Here is a 22,302-nt window from a genome sequence, read left to right as displayed (position 1 = left end):
AACTGCAACAGCATTAGCAGTGCGTATTAGGATTTTTTCTGTAATAATCAAATTCAGTGTGGTCCCTTTGCTGTGTGTCAGGGAGTGCTGGGTCACCTCATTCTCCATCATAAATAAGGAAAAGGTTAAAAAACGACTAGTCTTTCGGGTGTCCCCAGTAGAGGTTGAAATCACCGATAAATTTATGATGGTGGGCGGATATTATGAATTGTAAGGTGATTAAGTCCATGTATTACGCCACAAATAATTTGTCTCCTGGTAGGTAGAAGATGACGTTAAATCTAGAGATTTTGGGCGACCAGCTCACAGACCTACAGTGAATAATTGGAAAGCAAGATGGGAGTCTGCCCCCACTTGTTTACAAGTGATTGTTTTTTGTGGATGATGGCGACTCCACTGCTAATTTTGCCTTCTCTGTTCATGTGTATAATATCCTACTCCGAGACGAGCCATTGCCAGATGGGAGTATTCATTGAGCCATGTGTAAGTCAGTATCTTAAGATATAGATCAAGGTCTAGGAGGGAGTTTGGCGGCAGACCTGCAGTTATCTGTAGGGCGTCAGGCCTGTAGGGACCCATCAGAATTGGTAACTTATAACTTGTAGGTACCACAATGATTTCTGGGACACTGCGAATTCGTCACAAAATACAAATTATTGACCTGCATGTTGCATGTTATGCTTTGCAGACGCATGATTAAGTCTCTTTTGTATTTTATGATGAGTCAAACCTAGAGTTATCTTATCATTGCTATACACTGAACATTGCTGGATAGAGGATCTCTGCAGCAGGTGTCTTAACCCTTTAAGATATTCTAGAAGGTGGACTGTCACTGACCAGTTAAGTAAGCCAGAAAAGATTTAGTGTCACATTTGTCCTTGTGGGCATTTTCTTTGGAGCAGAGTTTTAAAAAATAAATGTATAAGTTGACAGCCAAATTCAACTCCTCATGACTGCTCCGTGTGATTCCAATCCCTGTCTGCTGCCACACCTTCAGCTCCTAATTAGGGGATCCGTGGATATATTTTTCCATTTTCAGCACTGACCTCACATACACAAGGATGAAAGCAGACGATGAATCAACTCTTCTACACTCTGGTTTGTGACAGAACCCTCGAGACCAGTGCGCGACGGCACCCGAATTCCACTAGCACTGCGAGGCCAGAACGAGCTAAGCAAAGCTCTATAATATAATTAAATTAAACATAACCTCCACGTTATTCTCCTTCTTACATGCATTCTCGCCCAAAGCGCTATGAGGCTACCGCAAGACAGCATGCAGCGGTTCAGAAAACCCACAATAAAAAAATGAATAACTCATCAGAAGACGGTCATCCGGTGGCCAATGAGAGCACTTACCAGGGAGGGGCAAGCGTCACTACTTGTCAGCTCCAGACAGCGCGTCACAGGCCTCCGTGATGTCTGCCTGGCAGCTGACCTCTTCAGGCAGGTCGTGCGCCTTTCACCGGCGACTGCTTCCGAAATCTGCCGCTTGACTGAGCACGGTCACGGGCATCTAGCAGGAACCCAGTGGAAAAAAAACACACCGCAAGGCCGCCTGCGGGGAATTCCCGTTGGATCGGCAGCCCTGGCAGTCTAAAGGGCCGCGTGCCCACTGTCTCCTGCAAGGTGACTGCCAACCACGTGCGGCTCTGTTTGTTGAAATTATGGTTTAAGAGAGCAAGGGTTGTTTACCTATCTGGCAGCATTAATCGCTACCATTTGAAAGTTGCTCCACATAAGGATTATTGCAGCTTTTCGGCTAAACGTGCATTTGGTTTGGTAAACCCGTTCACTGTGAACAATGAGCCTCGTGTTGCCTTACACAAAGACACCAAACAATTTTTATTTACATTTGAATTCGTCTTTGGCGATTTAGGCGATAAAGTGTCTTACCTAATACAACAATAGATGTACTTTTGACTGAAAAGTCGCTCAAGTCCCAAGAAAATAGTAGGGGACTAATGATCATATTCTATGGAGGAAGACACCACAGGAAGTGACCCCCGGTTAGTAATTACATTCTAAAACTTTTAGTAAGTAAATGTGTGTATTTTTTTGCACTAAACTTACTGTTAATGAGTCTTATGTTTCCTTATTGTGTTATTTATCTACCTCCAGAGCACAAAAGGCTTCACATAAAGCAATTCGTTTGTTAATACTTAAGCAATCTTTAATAGTGTTAAGTTCCTCAGATGGATTAAAACACTCCTGTGCGATTCCCACAAATGAAGGGCATGCTGCCAGTGGGATGGAGGTTTACAAACACATTGAGACCAGATTAAATGCTTAGTGTTTTCAAACTGCTTTTCAGACAGGACTTCTCTACAAGAGCTGTTGACTGCAAAAGCATTTTGCTGCACATAAGGCCAGACCTCTAGTTCCACTGCTTCCAACTGAACAAGTTTGTCTGCTTCGCTTATGTAAATATAACAGCCATTTTTAGGTCGAGCTGAGGCAGCACGCATGCATTGCTCTGCGAGACATACTGAATCCAGATTATGAGCGTCAAGCACCTCCCATATTTTCTATTGGCTCGTCTTACTGTCCTTCATGAATTCCGGATTTTGATTGGTGAAATGCCTTACTAGTCCCTCCATTTGCATTTCTGTAACCTCCCATTTGGACTGCCCCTGACACATGTGCTGTTACTCTTCATTATCTGAGATACCTTCGGGGCACTCTGTTCTTTTGTTGGCCAGCCTCTGCTCATATAATTGGAAGTGTTCGCGTTTACGTTCTGTGCCGGCTTGTTTTGTTTACTACTACAACGCCAATGCTTCGCCTTTAACAGTGATGCTGCACGCATTTCTTTTGTTCTTGCCGGCTCGGCCAACTCTATTTACTTTTAGCAACATTGTTTTTTTTTTTGAGGCACCGCGGAACGCTGTGCTTCATCTTTAACAAAGGTGGCCGAGCGCTTTGTTTTGTTCTGCACAGCTTGCCCAACTCTATTTACTTTTAGTAACAGTCTCGGTTTTTTTGGGGCAGCGTGGCACGCTGAGCTTCACCTTTGACAATGGTGGCCGTGTGCCTTTCTTTTGTTCTGCGATGCTCGCCCAACTCTATTTACTTTCCTCAACATTCTACTGTTTTGGCCAGCACTTCAGCTTTAACAATGGCAACTGAGGGCCTTTTTTATTCTGTGTGGCTTGCTCAACTCTTTATTTAGTGTGCCTCAATCCTACTTGCACTGGCCAGCCGTGAATTCAGTCTAATACCTGCAGTTGATCTTTTAATGGATGTAATCTGTCATTGATTTTAGCACCTCCGGGTCACATAGCAACAGATCCCTCAGTAAAACATAAATATTGGGAATCGTCTAGGAGTAGAAGAGTTCATAATGTGTAAGGGCACCAAGGATTGGACCACTGGTGGGCCTCAACCAATCCCAGTGTGTTGCACAAAATTTCGAAGTGTTGATTGGCTATGGAGTCACTGTCTGGGCCGTCCTCCAGGCTCAAACAATTCAATGTATGCTACCCAGAAATGGAGAAAATTCGATCCTCGCCGGAGATGAGAGATTAGGGCAATGTCACGGACAGGGTGGTAGCAGTGTATGTCGACTTCGGTAGACGAGTCTGCTGTTTTGGACGACAAGAGGGAATGATACCAAAAGAGGGACGGATGCAAGAAGGACTGACCCCTGGTTGTCATATTGAGCCATGGTTGGACCAGGTCAATGGGTCATTGCTGCTCAGATTGCAGAGTCTCAAGCTGTGCTGGTGGCTTTACAACCAGGTGCTTGCAGCCTACTTGATGGCATTTCTTTATGTACCATTGTATTTTTACAGACAATGAATGTTTTGGTAATTTGACACTGGTTGCGCTCAGGAAGGTCAACATGACACCAATATACAGGTCGCATTCCTCTTGGAATAAATGTCTCAGAGCATTTTGAGTTTAAACTCTGGGAAATACTTACGCGCCTCGTTGATAAGTCTCTTTAACTCCAGCAGAGTTACTTATGTGTTGTTATGCAGTGCAACTCAGAACGCACTCACATGTTTTTTTAATTTAGATTTTTGGTCCATATGATGGACTCAAACACCCCCCAATTATTTCAGATCACTTTCTTAACATGCAGCGCCTACACAATAGTTTTAGCAGACTATCCAGCACATTCATGTGCCTATTCATTTTAGAGAAATGCCTGTACGTCCTCATCACCGAAACTCTTTAGCAGAGCTGTTCACGTTTTCATTAAGATACATCTAGTGCAACTCTGAACTCTCTCTCATGCCTCTTTACTGAGAAGTGTCATTTGCCTACATTTTTTTATCTTGTGAAATGCCAATTAAATTCGCTCTGCCTCAGCTTAGCCAACCTTTCCGAGCCTGTGGCATGTTGTGTCATCTTACAGTGTTCGCAGACAAATCAATTTTAGGAAGGCAGTGTTGATGAATAGTTGCATTTCTCAATCATAACTTAAAAAAATATTTTAAACAATATTAAAAAAAACTGAGTATGACCTCATCATAAAACATTAATTCCCTCCAATTCTGAAAATGTCAATGAATGGATTGGTTCGACTGGCTGCTTCTGCTCACAACGCTTTATGCAGGAAGGTTTAGTAAATTATGCGGCAAGAAAAAGAAAATTTGAAATATTGAAAGTACAATCAGTGGTCAGCTTAGTTTCTTTATGCATATTTAGCAACCGCTCTCATCTCTCATTGCACACACATTTGACCATACTTGTTTTATGACAAGTACTTCTCAAAGCAGTGCTATAATGTACTTATTAGCGTCAAAGCTTCCGTGTTAAAGAACAGTGGATGTTGCAGCACCCAGGAGAATAAGCAGCATAGCCAAATACTAATAAGGTCCCAAAGGCGAGACCGATTGCTTTGCAAATGCTTGTTAGTACTCGAATACAGACCGAAAGACATCTTGTGAACGATACAAAAGCTTACCATGGGCTTAGACCCAGCTCATTTTATACCACTGGTTGGCTTTATTGTCACTCTTATTTGCTTGTGTTTTATTGTATGGCTTTTCTTCCTCTCGTGTTTGTCCCTCTCTAGCAACTCAGCTTCTTTACCATCCCTTTGATTCAATGACTTGCATCCTTCCACTGTGCACATTCAGGGAAAAACTTTTTACTTTTTCTGTACCGAATGCTTTGTGTTGTTCACTCCTCCCTTAGTGCCCAACTCATCCATTGCTTGCACCTAGTTTTTTGGCTCTTTGTTTATTACCCTCCCTTCAAGCCCCCCTGTTGCTTCCCTCCTCAATGTTTCCATTGCTTCTCCTAATTTATTGTCTCCCACACACTCCCCTCATCCATTGCTCCCCACCTCACCAGTCACAGTCCTTAAAAAACCTAAAATGTTACAGCCTGATTCATGTAGCCAATAGCGCTCGCAAAAGGGCCAGATTCTGAGAATCTGGCCCTTTGCGAGTGCGATTTTTGCATTTGGTATTCATGATCCCAAATGCAAAAATCGCTATTTAAGAATTAGCAAATATGCGAGAAATAGCATTTAAGGAATCTCTATTAGAGATTCCTCAAATGCTATTCATGACACAATAAAAAATAGCGATTTTGCACTTTTGGGGCCGCTATTTACCGAGAGGTCAGACCTGTCGGTAAATAGCAAAAACTCAGAAAAATGCTTTTAAAAGCATTTTTCTAAGTTGCATGTTGCACACACACATGTCCTTTGGACATGTGTGTGCGCAACACCTGTTCTAATGTGCATTTTAGGGGTGCTACAGGGCGTCCTTTGGACACCCCTGGCACCCTTAAAATCGCTATCTTATTTGCGAGTAGCAAATTGCTACTCGCAAATAAGGGATACTCCCCATTCATTCCTATGGGCCTCTTGGCCCATAGGAATGAATGGGGAGTTTTTGCGAGTAGCAAATTGCTACTCGCAAATAAAGAACATGTAGGAATCGCTATTTAATTAGCAATTCCTACATGAATGCCGTTTTGCGTGTCCTCAATAGCGAATCGCTATGATTCACTATTAGGGCCACGCAAAACGGCCTGTACATGAATCAGGCTGTTAGTCTCATGTTTTATGGAGGCCCTGGCAGCTACCATTGGCTGCCAGACTGCTGCGTTTTTCAAATGAGCTTTCACACACTTCAAAATTCTTTTATTTACTGCTCATAGTGGCATCCGTAATCTTGGAACAATAAGTGAAAAATAATTAAACTGGCAGCTATGTCATGTGTTATGTGTGTGCATGCATGATGATGTTATCACACTGTCCCTTATAGTATCTTTAGGCATAATCGCGCATGTGCGCATATACTTTATTGCACTCTTTTGAAATGTTTTTCAGCCTCGACCAGTGCTGTACATTAACGACAATTTCTTTTTCTTTTCGACGATGTAATACAGCTGGTTGGCAGGAACCATACGCCATGCCAATAGGTATAAAATGTAAGAGCTATTGGGTTTGTTGTCTTCATTTAGCACTCATTGCTGGGGGTTATTCTGTTCTGAAGACTCCCATTTTCACAGGAAAGGTACCTGAAGTACACTGACATTCAGGGGCATTTGATCAAGCACAGCGTTACAATTATATATGTTTAGCGGCAGAAACCTGCAGCTAAAGCGGCGATAATGGGCTTGATAATATGCCCTGGAGAATTTCAATAGTAGCCCATGTTCACACCAGAACATGGACTTCTATTGGAATTCTCAAGGGCATATTATCAAGCCCATTATCGCCGCTTTAGCTGCAGTTTTCTGCCGCAAAACCAGCGATAAATTTTAACGCCGGTCTTGATAATAAGCCCCAAAGTGTTTTGAGCAGTATCACACAATCGAATGAATTGCAGAAGTCAAGATTTTCCTCTTAATGACTGGTTTTCCCTGCATACATTTCATCGTGTTTTCCCTGACAACATTTGCATGAGGAAAAGCCTAGCCTGTCTGCGTCAGTCGACGCAAGCGGCCCACTCAGAATGAAGACCTGCACCTGCTGAAGCATAGGCTGGTGATGGTTGAATTAGGTGCTCGCTGCTTATGTCTTAATAGGTATTTGGTCTGGGCCGGTGGCTCCTGTTGTTCTTGCCTTCCTTATATGCATTTCTACAGAAAAGGGGGACACAGTTCCAATGGATAAGGTAATTCCTTCGCAGTTGTTTGTGGGAGTTATAGGCCTTTCATGGTTAATGTTTAATTTATACAAGTTGGTCAAATATATCTCCCATTCTTTAGGGGAGACTGGGATGGCTTGTAAGGCCTTTTTTGTGCCTGTTTCTTTGGCGATTAGTGACCAGTAAGTACGTTGATTGTACTGTTTTGCTGCTATTCGCAGGTCGACCCAGTTTTTATCTTGTGTTATATTTTTTTGCCGTTGTTTCTCCCTCTTACGTTGGTTCTTTAATTTATTAATTTCTGCTTGTCTAGATATAGAGGGATCCAGGAACTGCGATCTTATTAATTTATTTAACCTTTTTGCGCTTGTGGATGGCCTACTAGTTTTATTTTTGAGTCTAGCTGGTACAGCGTGTTGCACTTTGTGTTGGAGCGTTTGTTTTAATGTCTCGATTATCGTCTCAAAGTTTGTTATTAGGTTGGGGGAATGGATTACTTGAAGGAGCTGTTTTGTATTTATTAGAGTGGCGACTTTATTGAGTGTAGCAGAATTCCAATATATCTGCCTTTGGTTTGTCTTTACCGTAACTGTACTGGATTTATACATGATATGGCTGGTTGGGCATATGATCTTTGTCCATTGGGTGTGTAGGGCCTGGATGGCATGGTCGCTTCCTTGGACAAAGTAAATCTGAGGCTGAAAAACAGACCCGTACATATCCAAGCTGCAGATCATATAATCCAAAATTGATATGGAATTCGTTCCCTGTCTCGTATAAGACGCGGGGATGTCACCTTCCACATTTCCGTTTAGGATAGTTCCATTTAGTAGAGGTAGTGATTGTAATAATATTTTCCCCCCTATTGTCAGCCTTGCTTCTGGTCGGGAACAATGGCACTGAAATTTCAAGAGCTTCCTCCTTATACCATCTTGCCCATTTCAATATTTCTGTATTAGATAATTTTCTGTTGAGGTCACCCATGATTATAAAAGGGAGATAAGCTTGAGTTTCTATTATTAGCTGGATACCTTCCAAGATTTCAACAAATAGCCCATCGTTTTTTTGTCCAGGGGGTATATATATGTTGAAAAGCAATAGGTTTTTTTGCAGCTCTGAAGTGTCTGACCCCAACCTGATCTTAATACATTGAAAGTGGTTAGATTTTGTAGAGATGATTTCTTGGGCCCAGTTGTACTCTTCACTTAAAAGGATTTCTATACCTCCCTTCGCATGCCCTTGGCCAACTTCCTGCGCTGGGATATCATAGGTAAAATACCCCTCCGGGTAAAAACTTTTTGTTGACCAAGTTTCTTGAATTGCCATTATTGCTGGTTGGTTTTTCGTCAGTTCCATCATCTTTTCTGGTGTTTTCCCTGCTATGTTCCAAGATGATATCTGTAGACCACTGCTAAACTGAGTGATTCTTGATCCGTGCTTGTTTTTTGTTGTTTAAAGTCTCTGCAATCCATGACCAAGACTGATCAATATTTACTGTGTCCTTATCTTTGGAGCTTTGGCTCCAGATTTCTCTCTCCCCGTCTTTTACTGAGATAATTAGATGATCTGCAGAGTCGCCTATATAATTAGTTTTTTTATTTTGCTGAATAGAGGATTTTTGTGAAGATCCCTCGAGCGGATTTCTCGGTTTTCCGTCTGTAGATTTCTGTATTGAGGTTAAATCGTAGCCACATTTATGGAGAGTCTCTTTTTCTTTCAGTATAATTCCAGGGAGCACTGGTGACCAAAATTCTACCACGGCGGTTTTCATTTTTTCTTTATCCGGAAAGGATACTAAGTCGATGTCTTTACGTGTTAAAGTTTGTAGGGGCAAAATACGTTGAAGGAGGTTAATAATACGGCCTCAATTGAGAGGGGCTTCATCTGTTGGAAACAGCTCTGTTATTTGCAGCTGCGTCGATATTAACTCTTCTTGTGATGGATCTTTTTTTCCGGTAATCTTCGGGTCTTTTAAAATGAACTCTTAATTTATAGATTTCTCCACAGCGTTTGACAAGGTGGATCGTCCAACGCTGTGGAGAAAGCTGGCTGCATTGGGTATGCCAGTGTATTTACTCGAATTGGTAAAATCTCTTTACTCGAACACGTGGTGTAAGGTGCTACAAGGCGGAGAAAGGGGTCTTTCTCAACCTATCCCTTCTCAGAACGGGTTAAAACAAGGGTGTATACTGGCCCCTATATTGTTTTCACTATATACGGCAGACCTACCATCTTCCATTGCAGTTTGTGGGGGATTAGCCCCGATAATTGGAGGGTCATCTATATCGGTTTTAATGTATGCGGATGACATACTCGTTTTAGATTTAACCCCGAAGGGTCTGTCTAATCGCCTGCATGCATTGAATCAATTTGCAGAAGCACATCATATGAAAATTAATATATCGAAAAGTAAAATCATGTGCATTTTTGGAAAGAAAAAATGTAGGTCTGGAAGTTATAGCTGGGCTATAGGTGGACAGAAACTAGAGGTGGTTAAAACCTACACCTTCTTAGGTAAAATAATTTCAGCAAACCTAAGTGAGAATCCCCACATTGAACACAATTCACGTAAAGCATTGGCCCATGGCATGGGGTTATGTTCCTTGTACAATGCTACAGGGAAGAGACATTTTTCACTATTTTTGGATGTATTTAGAGCAAAGATACCTGCAACTCTACTGTACGGAATTGAATTAGTGGAGTTAAAACAATGGGGATTCTTGCAAAAAATGGAAGGAAAGGTACTAAGAAAAATTTCTTCCCTTAATACAGCGTGCTCTGTATCTTCATGCAGGCTGGAATTCGGACTCCGAAGCTGTTGGGTACAGGGGTTGGTAGCCCTCGTAAGATGGGTAGCCTGTCTGGCCAGAGGTAAATCGGGTTCCTTACGAGAAGCCATTAAAAGGGAACTCTTGGGCAACTTTAACGAGTTTTCTTTGTTAGTAAAAAACTTTAGAAAAGCAGTATTTCTGTTAGAATTGGATGAAAGCACTTTATTCTTACTTACTCCCCCTGAGCTAAAGTCTAAATTAAAATGTGCATCTTGGGAACTCTGTTATAAATTGGATATGCTTGCCCAACCAAGACAAAAAGAAAGGGAATCACTGTTAAATACTTATACACCTAAGCTGGCCCAACAATACCTTATTTGGAATACTCCTCATAGAGTCCGTAGGCTATGGTACCTTTTAAGACATGATTTGCTTCCACTAAATCTCCTTTTAGCAAAGTGGTATGGCGTATCGCCAATATGTAATCTCTGTAATAATGCTGTACAGGATCGTAATCATGTCTTGTTCATTTGTCCCGCACTGCGCCCATTGCGCTATAAATGGTTAAAACCAATTTGTCTACAACTAGGAATCTTAAATGTAAAAACCTTTTTCCATGCACTTTACTGTCCTCCAAATGAAATGTTTTGTTTCAGAATTTTTAATTTTTTAAAAGGGTTTTTAGATATTTATTAATGATATATAGGGAGATGTTTGATGATTGCTTGACCGGTAGATAAGAAGTGTTTCCTTTCTGTCTTGTTTTGTGACTTAACTGTAATTAATGCTGTATAATTGTGTGTTTATTTTTATGTGGCCCTCATCGAGAGCCAAAACATAATAAACTTTTTTTTTTTTTTTTTTTTTGAACTCTTAATGCAGGGCCTACTGGGTCATAGGGGAAGTCTTTTGCCCTTGGGTTTAACGGATTTTGTTGGAGAATTTTATTATTAGATTTTTCCATCAGGTTTTGATTTATTTTCTTTAGAGATATGGGAAATTTTATACTTTCTTCGTGAACAAGGTGGGCGTCAGGAGGGGTGGTGATCTTCTGAAATTTGAGTTTGTGCGCTTCTTTCTTTTTAAATCTTCTTAGCGGCTTTCCCCTTTTTTTTTTCTTTCCACTTGCTTCTTTTTTATATTTTGTAAGTCCTGCGCATCCTCGCCGTTTAGGCCGGTGCTATCCTTTTTTTCTTGGACCATGACGGGATTGGCCATGATAAGTTTGTCTTTGGGTTTCCTAAATATAGGATATTGGTTAGACTCGCTATTGATATCTTCTTTAAAGAGTTTCTTCAGGGAATAGACCTTAGTTTTACACTGATTACTTATTGGTCCCTTACATGGTTTATTACCGGTTTGTGTTCCCATTTCTCTTTTCGCCGTCGCTAAGTGGCCAGTGCTTTTGATGTCACTTGTTACTTCTTGACAGTTGTCAGGTATTCCCTTTACTTTGGTTTGCTCGGTTTGTTCTTTTTTCCTTTTTTCTTCCACTAGAAATTTTAAAATTCCTATTTGCACATCAAGTGTTTGATCCGAGTTCTCCAGGATATTACCTAGATGAGCGAGGACCGATTCCAGGATTTTTTGTAGTGTGAAAAGAGAGTTCGATACTGGAGTATTGTTGTTCGTTAAGCTGGTGGACTTGAACATAAAAAGGTCCGGGGAATATTCCAGGAGACTCTCTCGGTCAGCGGGTTTTTGTAATGTGCTATTGTATGTAACATCGGGCTCCTCTTGAAGCCCCAGATCTGATTCTCCTTTCATGACGGTTGGTTCATGACGCGTCGAGATATGATCGGGGCTATGTTGAATATTAGATAAGTCCAATGTTATTTGGCCGGTTGACTCTATTTCTGGGGGTGAGTCCTCGAAATCTGTTAAGGGGGTTGTTTGGACAGCCTCAGATGTAATTAAGGTGTGTTCTTTGGGGGGGGGCCTGTGCACTTCCCTCTTTGTCTTTTCCGTCCTCCATTATTTCAGCTGTTATAGCTGGGTTTGACTGATTTATTGCTACTAGCCCCTCCGTGGTTAATGATGTAAAGTACTTTCGTATTCCGGGGGTTCCTGTTATCCTTCCACTTTTCACCGCTTTGTTAGTTGTCTTCCTAATTGCCTCTTCTGTCCCCATTCTTTTCATAAAAATAGTTCGTGATCTCAGTTTCTTAAAGGCCATTTCCCTGCACCAGGGCTATTGATAGTATTTTTCCGATTGTAGGTTATCAATTTGATTGAGACTGTGGAATATTAATTTAGTTTTACACTGGCCAGGGGATTTGAGTGGCTTCCTTCCTCTGGCCTCTATACACTGGATTTTGGCTGGTGCTTACTACTCTTTCAGATTGAGATGATTTTCAGCTGGGCAGGGCCGTTTATGGTTGGCGTTCTAACGGTGTTATTCTTATAGCGCCAAACTTGGCGGGCACACCTGCACTCCGCTTAGTTCTATTGCACACCTATTTTATATTACTGATCCTTGCCTGTCGCACTCAGACAGACCCTCCCCGAGGTTTCAGCCTCAGGGGCCCGCGACGCCTCGACAACTCCGCCACCTCACTTTCCCAGGACCGTCTACCCCTCACAAGGGGGGCAGCTGCCGTCAGGGAGAGAGCGAGGATAGCCTCGGGGTTTCGAAGTCACGGTTGTTACCAAAGTTAATAAGGACTGCCACTGGAGGTAGTTCAAGGGGAGTTCGGGGGGAATGGCAATGCTAGCTATTATTCGCTGCTGCCCCCTTCCCCGTAGCCCCCAGTGCCGCTCTCACCGTTATACTGCAGCTGAATGTCCAAGCTTCGGTACAAGCTTCTTGCCTCTGGATTTCCTTGACTCCTCTAGTTCCTTAGGCGCCTCGGGCAGTTGCTTGTAGATGCGGCTTGATTGTTAGCCTGCCAGGATAGTGCCTCGCTGTGTGCGCCTTGCTACACCTCGCTGCATGTGATTCTTTTAGATATCCTTTGTTGGCGTCTGCCTTACTCCATGCTCCATTTCCGGTGGTGGTGCCTCGATTTTTCCTGTTTTTATCTTTTTGGGGAGGAGGCGTGATTCAGACTGTGGTGCTGTGGTCTACCGCCGAGTCACCCTGCTCCTCCTCTTAGTCTGCTCCCGCTCAGTGCGCTGGGCAGATCCCGCAGGTTCACGAGCGGGGTCCGCGCTGCCGCCAAACCTCCCGGAGCCCGCTCCTGCCCGCTCCTGCTCCCGCTCCCGCTTCGCTCCACTCCACACTATGCTGCGGGGTACGGGCTGCGGGCTCACGGTAGGCGGCAGACGGGTTGCTGCTGTAGGCGTGCTGCGGGCTGCAGGGCTACGTGCTACGGGCTGCGGGCTGCGGGCTGCCAGTTCGGGCTGCCGGTTCGATGTCCAAAGTGGGCGGCCCGGTGATCAGGATAGCTTCGGCTTCGGCTTTCAACTTCGGTCTCGGCTTCGGTCAATCCTCCTCGCCGCCAAGCCGCCAAGCCACCAAGCCACCCTGCTCCGCTCCACACGGCAGGCTCACACACGCTCACTGTGACTGCTGCTACTCTGCTTCGACTCGCTGGCACCCTCTACAGTTCCGCCACAGTCCCTTCTGAACAGGATCGTAATCGGCCTAAATACGAAACACATTATTATGTAGCAATCAACTAACTACTAAGGGCCTGATATCTAGTTTGGAGGGCAGAGCAATGTCCGTCTGGATGGCAGAGGACATTACCTCCACCATTCCAAGTGTATTCCATTGCCAAATTTAGAGATGACTGCTGGCCCTGCGATCATCTATGTACATTGAAAGGAATCACTGTCATGGCGGTTCCTATCAATGAACTAAACCTATCATGTACAGCTGCTGTCAGATTTGAAGGCCATCCACCAATAAATATTTGGGTTTTCAAAAACAAACTCCCATAGGTGGAGTATATATTTGAAAAACTAAAAAGACGAATGACCGCCCCCCACCAACATGCTGCAACTTTTCTTCCAGGGCATGTGTGTCATTATAGTTTTTTTCCTGTCGCTCCCTGGCAGGTTTTACCTCGCAGTGACTGACAGGAATAAAAAGGCATTATACCATCCATTGGGCAGGCTGTGTATTGTATTGTATTGTAATTGCATTTTTTATAGCGCTTACTACCCCTGACGAGGCGTCGAAGCACTTTTCCGGTGGCTAGCACGCTACTCCGGGACCCATAGAGGATTAGTGTTGAATTAGTATAGTGAAACATGCAAGTACATTTTAAGTGGTGGGTAGGTTTGGATTTGGAATGATAGCAGAAGAATAGAGGAGGAAAAATAAGGTTTGTATTTATATAGCGCTTGTTACCCCTGATGGGGTATTGAAGCACGCTATTCAGGAAGCCCATAAAGGATTAGTGGTGAATTAATATGGTGAAATATGAAAGTAATTTCAGTGGTGGATATTAGCAGTTATTTGGAGTGAGAAGGATAGGAGGGATAAAAGGGGAAGAAAGGTCTACATTCATATAGCACACGTTACCCCTGATGGATATTGAAGCGTTTTTCTGGCGAGTAGCATGGCACTCCGGAACTCATAAAGGATTAGTATTGAAAATTAGTAAAGTAAAATGTGAAGTAATTTGAGTAGTGGATATATTATTCAGTTATTTGGGTAGAGAAGGGTAGGTGGCGGGATAGTTAAGGAAAAGAGGTTTGTATTTATATAGCGCTTGCTACCCCTGATGGGGTTTTGAAGCGCAAGTAGTACGCTACTCTGGAACCCATCAGGATTATTGTTGAATTAGTATGGTGAAACATGAAAGTAATTTTAGTGGTGGATATGTTAGTCAGTTATTTGGATTTAGAAAGGTTGGGGAGGGGTGGAAAAGAGGGAAGAGTTTAGAAAGGTTTGTTTTGGGGGATCGGTATAATAAAAGAGGTGTAAGATGATACAAGGAGGGGTACAGTAGGAGAGTGTCTAGAAAGGGTTATTTTGGGGATCATAGTAGTCGTATGGGGATTTGGGTTAAATGAGAGAGTGGATGTAGAGGATATATTCAGCGAACTGTAGGCTGAGAAATAGGGAAGTGCATTGGAAATGCTATATTAGAAGAAAGTGATAAATATATAGATCCATAGGTACATTGAAAGTATATAGATGCACAATGGAGGTATGTATATTGGGCAGCATTTCTGGCCCTGGTCCTCGTCAGTCCCGAAAAGGCTCAAACAGGCAACTGCCCTTGTCCTCGCCGCCCTTAGCTGAGACGCCCGGGCTGAGAAGCCCAAGCCTGGCCTTTTATAGCCCTAGTAATCAGGTGACCCCGTCAGCCAATGGGAACCCTAGCCCTAACACTATCCAGCTGCTTTTCCTGTTCAGAATCTCCTAGGAGACAGACAGGCTCAATCCTCACTCTGGACTTCTCCAGGTAAAGGACTCACTAACTTGAAATCTAACAATACTGTTTGAATAAAACTTTACTCCCTCTACTGGCCAAAAAACAAAGTGCACAGTCCCTAGTAAACACAGTTTAAACAGCTCACAGAAGCACCTGATGTAGAATATCCCTGTTGCTGGGGTGGGGGAAGCAGGGGGGCTGGTTTCATTGGCTTATGAACACAAAATGGTGGCTGGGGGTGTACTGTTTTAACATACATGTCTTAGCACAGAGCAAAGGGGAAATTTGGAGGGAAAACTGAAAGTCATCAGCAATGAGAGGAAAAAACTACAGAGTTTGGACTGCAAATACCACAATTCAGCACGTTAAATGTAAGCAATCATGGGCAGGAAAAAAACACAAGTTTAAAACACAAAACAGGTGATAAAACATCCGCTCACAGGCAGGTTAAAACTACAATTTTAAACTGTAACAACCACAGGCAAAGACAGAAATCACAGAAAGGGAAAATCGTTTTTTTTTAAACTTTTGTTTTGGGGAAGAGACAGCACTAGTCTGCCTCCTTACCACTTCCTGGACTCTGCTCACTGCAATCTGGGGCACAGGGAGGCTGCAACTCACAAGATGGAGGAGAATGATTTGGGGTGCACCCAACAAGGCCTTAAGGGGCCTTGCTGGGTGCAAGTTGGGCTTTCGGAGGGAGTGTTCCATCGATGGAGCCAACCGGGGCTTAGGAAATGAAATACCTGTCTCTAATTGAGATGAGCAGACCAAGGGTTTGGTGGGTAGGCTACTCAGTCACGTCTGCAACCCTGTCAGCCATACTCTAAATGGGGGCCTAAGTAAGGCCTCTTTAAATGACTTGAAGGAGGAGTTTCAATTCCTTTGAGTTCAACCTGTGTTATTGAATTTATGAATAAAAGGCAAGGCAAACACAAAGAAATGATTCTTCTAAAAACAAATGTTGGAACTATCAACTAATTAGCAATATGTGGCCATGATGGCGGCCGAGACGGACGCACTGTAAGGAGCTCCGGAGCGGGCCCGCTCATGCTCCTACAAAATCCTGCCATGTACTGTGGGTACCTTACTTCACTACCAGCTTCAGAACGAATTAGGGCCAGCAGCGACCCAAGCTGATAAAGACAGATGCCGTTGGACAGGAGGGCACCAGCAGGGCCTCCACGGACAGACGTCTGCCACGAGGCCTCCAACCTTTTCACGCCGAGAGGCGCTGCTGTCAGAGGCAGCTGAGGTGGGTGGCTGGGAGCATGGAGAGGCTTGTGCAAAGGTGTGGGGACCATGGCGGCACCCGAGGAGTGGAGCTAGACCCTGTAGGAACCAGCAGACTATGCCCCGGAACCGGCGGCTCTGCGAGAGGCCGAACGGACAAGCCCTCTGCTGCTACCAGTGCTCTGCCCGGGCCTGGGTGATGCGATGAGGAAAAGGTGAGCCGTGTCCGAACCAAGGCCCGCAGCAGGACATGCTCCTGCACTGCTGGACACTGAGGAGGAGTGCCTGAACCTTTACTCAACCGGGGAGAGCAGCCCGCTAGGAGGGCAGAGCTTGGGCCTGGTTCCTCCCCCCACCAACCGCAATCAACGGTGGGAAGCAGCGACCAGCCCTGAATTCAATGGGAGGAAGCCTTGCCCGGGGTCCCCCAAGGAGCTGAGGTGTAGATTGGTGGGGCCCCGATTGAGGGATCTGCTGCTCAGCATTTGGTTGCTAGGACGGAGAAGGAGAGTCGCATACACATTTGCTTTGGGTATTTATGGGACCATCAGTGCAGTATCAACTCGTGGGGCCCTAGTACTACTGAAGCACAAAAACCACCTCCCGTTGGGCACACATGAACAGCCCATGGGGTGCGGAAATACCTGCGGCCACACAGGGGAGACGGCATGTGAAAAAGCATCCCTCAGGTGATGGAAATCATAGTAGCTGCCATCTGTGACATCTGACCGTAAAGTTAGATGAAACACATTCCCCAGGGGCTGTGATTGACTCCTAAGTGTTGGGGACCCCCTGCCTGACCCATCGTGGAATGCCGAGAGACTAGTGACTCTGCTTCACTGCATTCTAGGGGTGGTGAGCCACCCACTTGAAATCCAGCCAAAGTAACAGTACTTACCTGCTGGGTATCCAAGACACCCTACCCTTGCGGATGCCAGTTGATACGAAAAGAAATACGCAGTGGTCAATAGTGAGACCTCCCTACGGTCCTGGGTGACTGAGACACTGAGAGGTGAGATCTGATTACACTGCTCCTAGTTCTTGGAACCCAGAGACACAGTCATGGGGAAAGACAGACCTCAAAGGGGGGGACGTAGCAAACCAAGATAGACCAATACATGGCACAGGCATCCGGGTGAACCCCCATCTGCAGCGATGGGCACGCAGGGTGGACCCTACTGGTACCTAGATCTTCGCTGCCATTGAGGCCTCCAGCGTGACAGTACAGGCAAAGATAGATGCTGTCTCTCTAGATGTGGGCCAACTGAAAGTCGTCCTGCGGGTGGTGGCGGAAAAATCCCTGGCTGCAGAACAGAAGGCATCGAAAATGGAGACCAAGGTTTCCACTCTGAAAACAGCTCTCACAGACCTAGTGGTGAAAACAGTGGTTTTGTAGAGCAGAGCTGAGGATTCAGAGAGCCGCTCCCACAGATGTAACCTGCGCTTTGTTGGCTTCCTGGACGGTGCCGAGGGTACTACATCTGAACTCTTCCTTGAGAATTGGATCAAAGCAATGCTGCCTTCGGCCCCCCTCTCTCCCTGTTTTGTGATCGAACGGGCGCATCGAGCGCTGGGCCCGGCCCCTTTGATGGGCGTGTCCCTTCACCCTCTTGTAGCCAAGATTCTTAATTACAGAGATCCGGACTGTATACTTAGGGTGGCGAGACAGGCAGAAGACCCAGTTTTTGAAAACCACACCATTCCCATCTTCCCTGACTACACACACCTGGTACAACAACATAGAATTTCTTTGGCGGCGTGAAGCAAAAGCTGAGGGCAATGAACTTGTAGTACATGCTGGTATACCCTGCTAAACTTATGGTCATACATGAGGGCAGAGCTCACTACTTCATCACACCTGAAGCCGCTTGGGATTGGTTGGAGGTGAGAGGAGTGAGCCAGATCTTAGCCTCAAAGGGGCGCCCTTCAGAACCCTGGACCTCACAGAAGTAAACGTGGTTGGTGGAACAAACAAGCTTTGAGATCTACGCTGCGAGTGGTGGTGCTACAAGATGGCTCCGTAGACCTGGAGCAATTAGGCTCAGACAGCGAAGGGGCCCATTCATCTCGAGTGAGTCCAGCTTTGTTACAGGCTGAACGTGAGGAAGCTAGAGCACTGGTTGAGGCGCCCGCGAGCTCGAAAGCATGATCAGGGGACGTAGTGGAGGATACCCCCAAACTACCAACACTTGATCACACGCCACAGAACTGCGACATTGTGTGCCCATACATCAATTGGCAATGGAAGTGCTGTTGATTGAGGAATTGAAAACTCTAGAGATCTAATCTAAGCTTGTTAGTGATGCTTAAAGTTGACTTGATATACAATGCACTACATTGGCAGGTTTGGCAAAGATGCACTATTTGGTGACCGCCCTCCTCCGCCTTTATTCTGTATCTTTCCTTTTCTTCTTCTTCACCTCATCTTGGTTCCTCGCTTTCTTCCCCCCACTTTCTTTTTCCCCATCTTTTCTTCCTTCTCTTTTTTGCTGCTCAGCTTTGATTCTCATAGCTGTGTTAGAACTGGAGGAGACTGTAGCAGCAGAGCGAGAGTTACGTGGCGGGCAGTGGATGGGTGCACTAGTAGCTCACAGATAGTGGGGCAGACAGGACATGGGGCAGACAGGATATCCCCTTATCCTGGCATGGGGATAATAGTGGTATAGCTATAGTGTGACTGAGCATGAAGGTGTGTGGTTGGTTTATCTGATATTGTATGTGTTTCCATTCTAGGTGAAAGATCTTTTATAATTTGGCAGAGAGCTGCCTAATTGTTTTGATTAATTCCAGTTTATAAAGTGGGAGTTGTGGGTTGAACTATGATTGGAGAAGCAAGAGTGGCTCAATATGTGTTTACCCGGTAGGTGGGGGAGAAAATATTCGAGCATGATGTTTTGTTGAGATGGCAGCATTGGCAGGGTGGGCATAGCAGGTTTTTTGTACGAATTCAGATAAAGAGATGGCCTACATTAATTTTATGACATGGAATGTACGGGGGCTCAACTCATTTGTGAAGCAGAATAGAGTGCGAACTTAACTTCATAGGCATGGGGTGAACATAGCTATGCTGCAGGAAACGCATTTGCCGGACTTGGAATCACAAAGATTACACAAAAAGTGGAGAGGTCAGGTGTTCTTCACCACATATTCCACATATGCTTGAGGGGTGTTAATTTGGGTTGCACCACAGATTCCCTTCCGGGTCCTTGGCTGCATAGCAGATATTGTGGGATGATATCTGATGGTACATGGAATATTAGATGGCACTGAAATTTGTTTGTTGAATATTTACGCCCCAAATATAGATGGCAGTGATTTTTATTTAGATCTTGAAAAACAACTACTGCCATATGCGTGAGTTCCACTTTAATGGGAAGGTGATTTTAACTGTGTGTTAGACTGTACACTAGATAGACACGCCCCAAAAATATGAAACCCAATATGTCAACCGCTCGCCAGGGGGTAATGAGCCGCATGGCACGTGTGGACTGATGGTACATCCAGAAAAGCAAGGGTTTACATGCTATACCCCAGCTCACTCAGTCTATAACTGCTTAGATCGCTTTTTGCTTACTAGTGATGCTGCCACAGTCGCTATACAGATACAGATATTAGGGAGATTCCTATCAGACCACTCTCCTGTGTTATTGCAATGGGGGACCAGGAGTGGCCGACTGAACGTTCCTCTTTGGCATCTGCAACCAGAAGCCTTGAAAGATGCTATCTTTCGATAAGAACTTGGAGAGTTGACTCGTGGCTACTTTTGTACCAACTGACTGTCCACTGATGCCAGGGGGACAGAATGGAATGAGTTAAATTATTGATATGCGGAGAATGGCTGTCGAAGGTAGGAGGTATGAGAAAGCGGCTAGAGAAAGATCTCACGGAAGCCGAGAATGCATTGGCCGCACTGCAAAACAAAGGTCCGGCTATGGGGTCACATGATGAAGGGCTACTACGTGCCCAGGGCAGAGTAGGAGACATATGGGACAGACTGGTTTGCCGGGAATACCGCCAACTCCTGCACCGGGAGGGGTATAAATCAGGTAAACTTCTGGCAAGGCTCCTTAAGCAAGAACACCCCATATTATATTAATGTTAAGGAGAGCCGATGGGGTCCTCGTATATAGATATTCGGCCATAAACTCCCAGCTCAACACACACCTAGAAATAGTCTACAGAGGGGACCAGGTCGTTTAGGCCGGAAATGAAACAATTTCTTGACGAGATACTCCTCCCACTCCTTACGATAACCAATGTGACAAACTAGGGGGAGAGATCCACCTTGAAGACCTCTGGGAAACATTGCAGAATATGGCACGCTGTAAGGCACCAGGACCAGATGGCCTCCCAATGGAATATTACCAGGCTTTTACAGATACACTACTCCCTAGACTACTAGAGACTCTACATGAGGCAAACCTGTGGTGGTACTCCCATCCTCCATGCAGGAAGCCCAGATAGTCATGCTCATCAAACCAGGCAAAGACCCCACTTTGCCTGGCTCGTGTCGCCCCCTATCCAGGCTAGGGTTAGATATACAAAATCTGGCTGAAGTATTGGCAATGCGACTAAATAGGGAGGTTATCCAGCTAGTGGACGAAGATCAATGTTGATTCATGCCAGGCCGAGGAACCCACATAAACGTACGCAGACCCTCTCATATATTGCACTCCACGGTTGCCATGGATATTCAGGAGGCTGCTATCGCCTTGGATATCAAGAAAGCCTTTGATAACCTTTGATGGGATTAGTTAATTAGTTATGGGAGATATTAGAATGGGGATCGGACCAGATTTTTTCTCTGGGGTTCGCCAATTATATTGTCACCCAACTGCTAGGATGCGCAGTGGTCTCTACACTCGTCACCATAGAGTGAGGTACGAGACAGGGTTGCCCTCTATCCCCTTCCTTTTCGCACTAGCGATGGAACCATTGGCAATCCAGCTACGGCGAGAAATGGCCAGACGAAGCATAGTTGCAGGAGGGCGTACTCATGTCATATCTTTATATGCCGATGAGGCACTGCTTTATAGGCATCACCCCATGGAGACCATACCGACCGATCGTTTATTTTTATTTTTTAAACGTAGTTTATTGTTTTTTCATACAAAACATACATGGATCTTTGTGTGATACTTATCATCACATCCCAGAAAAACAAAAAAAAAAGACCAAACAATAGCCTCCCATTAGGTATACATTATATGGTATGACGATACGTTGGCTGCCACAGTCAATGCTCCCAATGAAGCAGGACCCTTGATAACTTGGCCATTACGTTTATCCTTATGAAATTGTAACTTCCCTCCCCCCTTGTGACCCACCACCTACGCAGACTGCCGAATCCAAACTCTGTAAATATGCTTTCCCAGGAATAGCCATGTGTTAAGCTACGTGATGTACCAGTTGCGTTCTGGCTCAGCTCCCCCTATCCGTGTCGTGCTCCTCCCCTGCGTCATGTGGCTCATGGTCTCGTAGTGTCTGTACTATTGTTTCCTCTAGTGCCTTATCGTCATTACGCCTGCGCGCCATTTGAAATCTTAATGCGCTTTCACTAGTGGCTCATTTTAGGAACTCGCCCTTCCATCTTTTACTGCTGGGACCTATGGTTGCCTTCCAGTGTGTCGTAATTTTCCGCTTTGCTAAAAGAAGTCCCATATCTATGAACTTGCTTGTAATCTTGTTCTTGGGCGTGTGTGGGAACCAATGCAGTATACTAACGGCCATGTCGAACTGCAGCCGCCTCTCTGTCACCTCATTCAGGGTATCACCCACTACCTTCCAGTAGTGTCCCACCGCTGGGCAAGTCCACAGCATATGGTCTAGTTCTGCCCCCTTTCCCGAACATCTGGGGCATGCCGCCTCTTCCACCCCAAAATATTTTCGGATCTTCCCAGGCATCAAGTA

The 22,302-nt window shown here is 44.9% G+C and overlaps 1 protein-coding gene across 2 annotated transcripts in view; it reads right to left on the bottom strand.

The window, feature by feature from the left end:
- The window catches only part of LOC144770383 (uncharacterized), a 720,823-nt gene that overhangs the window by 511,592 nt on the left and 186,929 nt on the right, over window positions 1-22,302 (bottom strand). Inside the window, exon 1 of one of the 2 annotated variants that reach the window (XM_078654861.1) lies at window positions 1,360-1,484. The exons of the other annotated variant lie outside the window; for it this stretch is intronic. The gene's annotated coding sequence lies outside the window, so the exon portion shown is untranslated. Of the gene's footprint in view, window positions 1-1,359; window positions 1,485-22,302 lie in introns of those variants that run through there. 2 annotated transcript variants of the gene reach the window in all.

This window comes from Lissotriton helveticus, chromosome 7 (assembly GCF_964261635.1).
Source record: "Lissotriton helveticus chromosome 7, aLisHel1.1, whole genome shotgun sequence".
Taxonomy (NCBI): domain Eukaryota; kingdom Metazoa; phylum Chordata; class Amphibia; order Caudata; family Salamandridae; genus Lissotriton; species Lissotriton helveticus.
The sequence above is the reverse complement of the archived record's forward strand: the minus strand, read 5'-3'. Positions and strand labels throughout refer to the sequence as shown.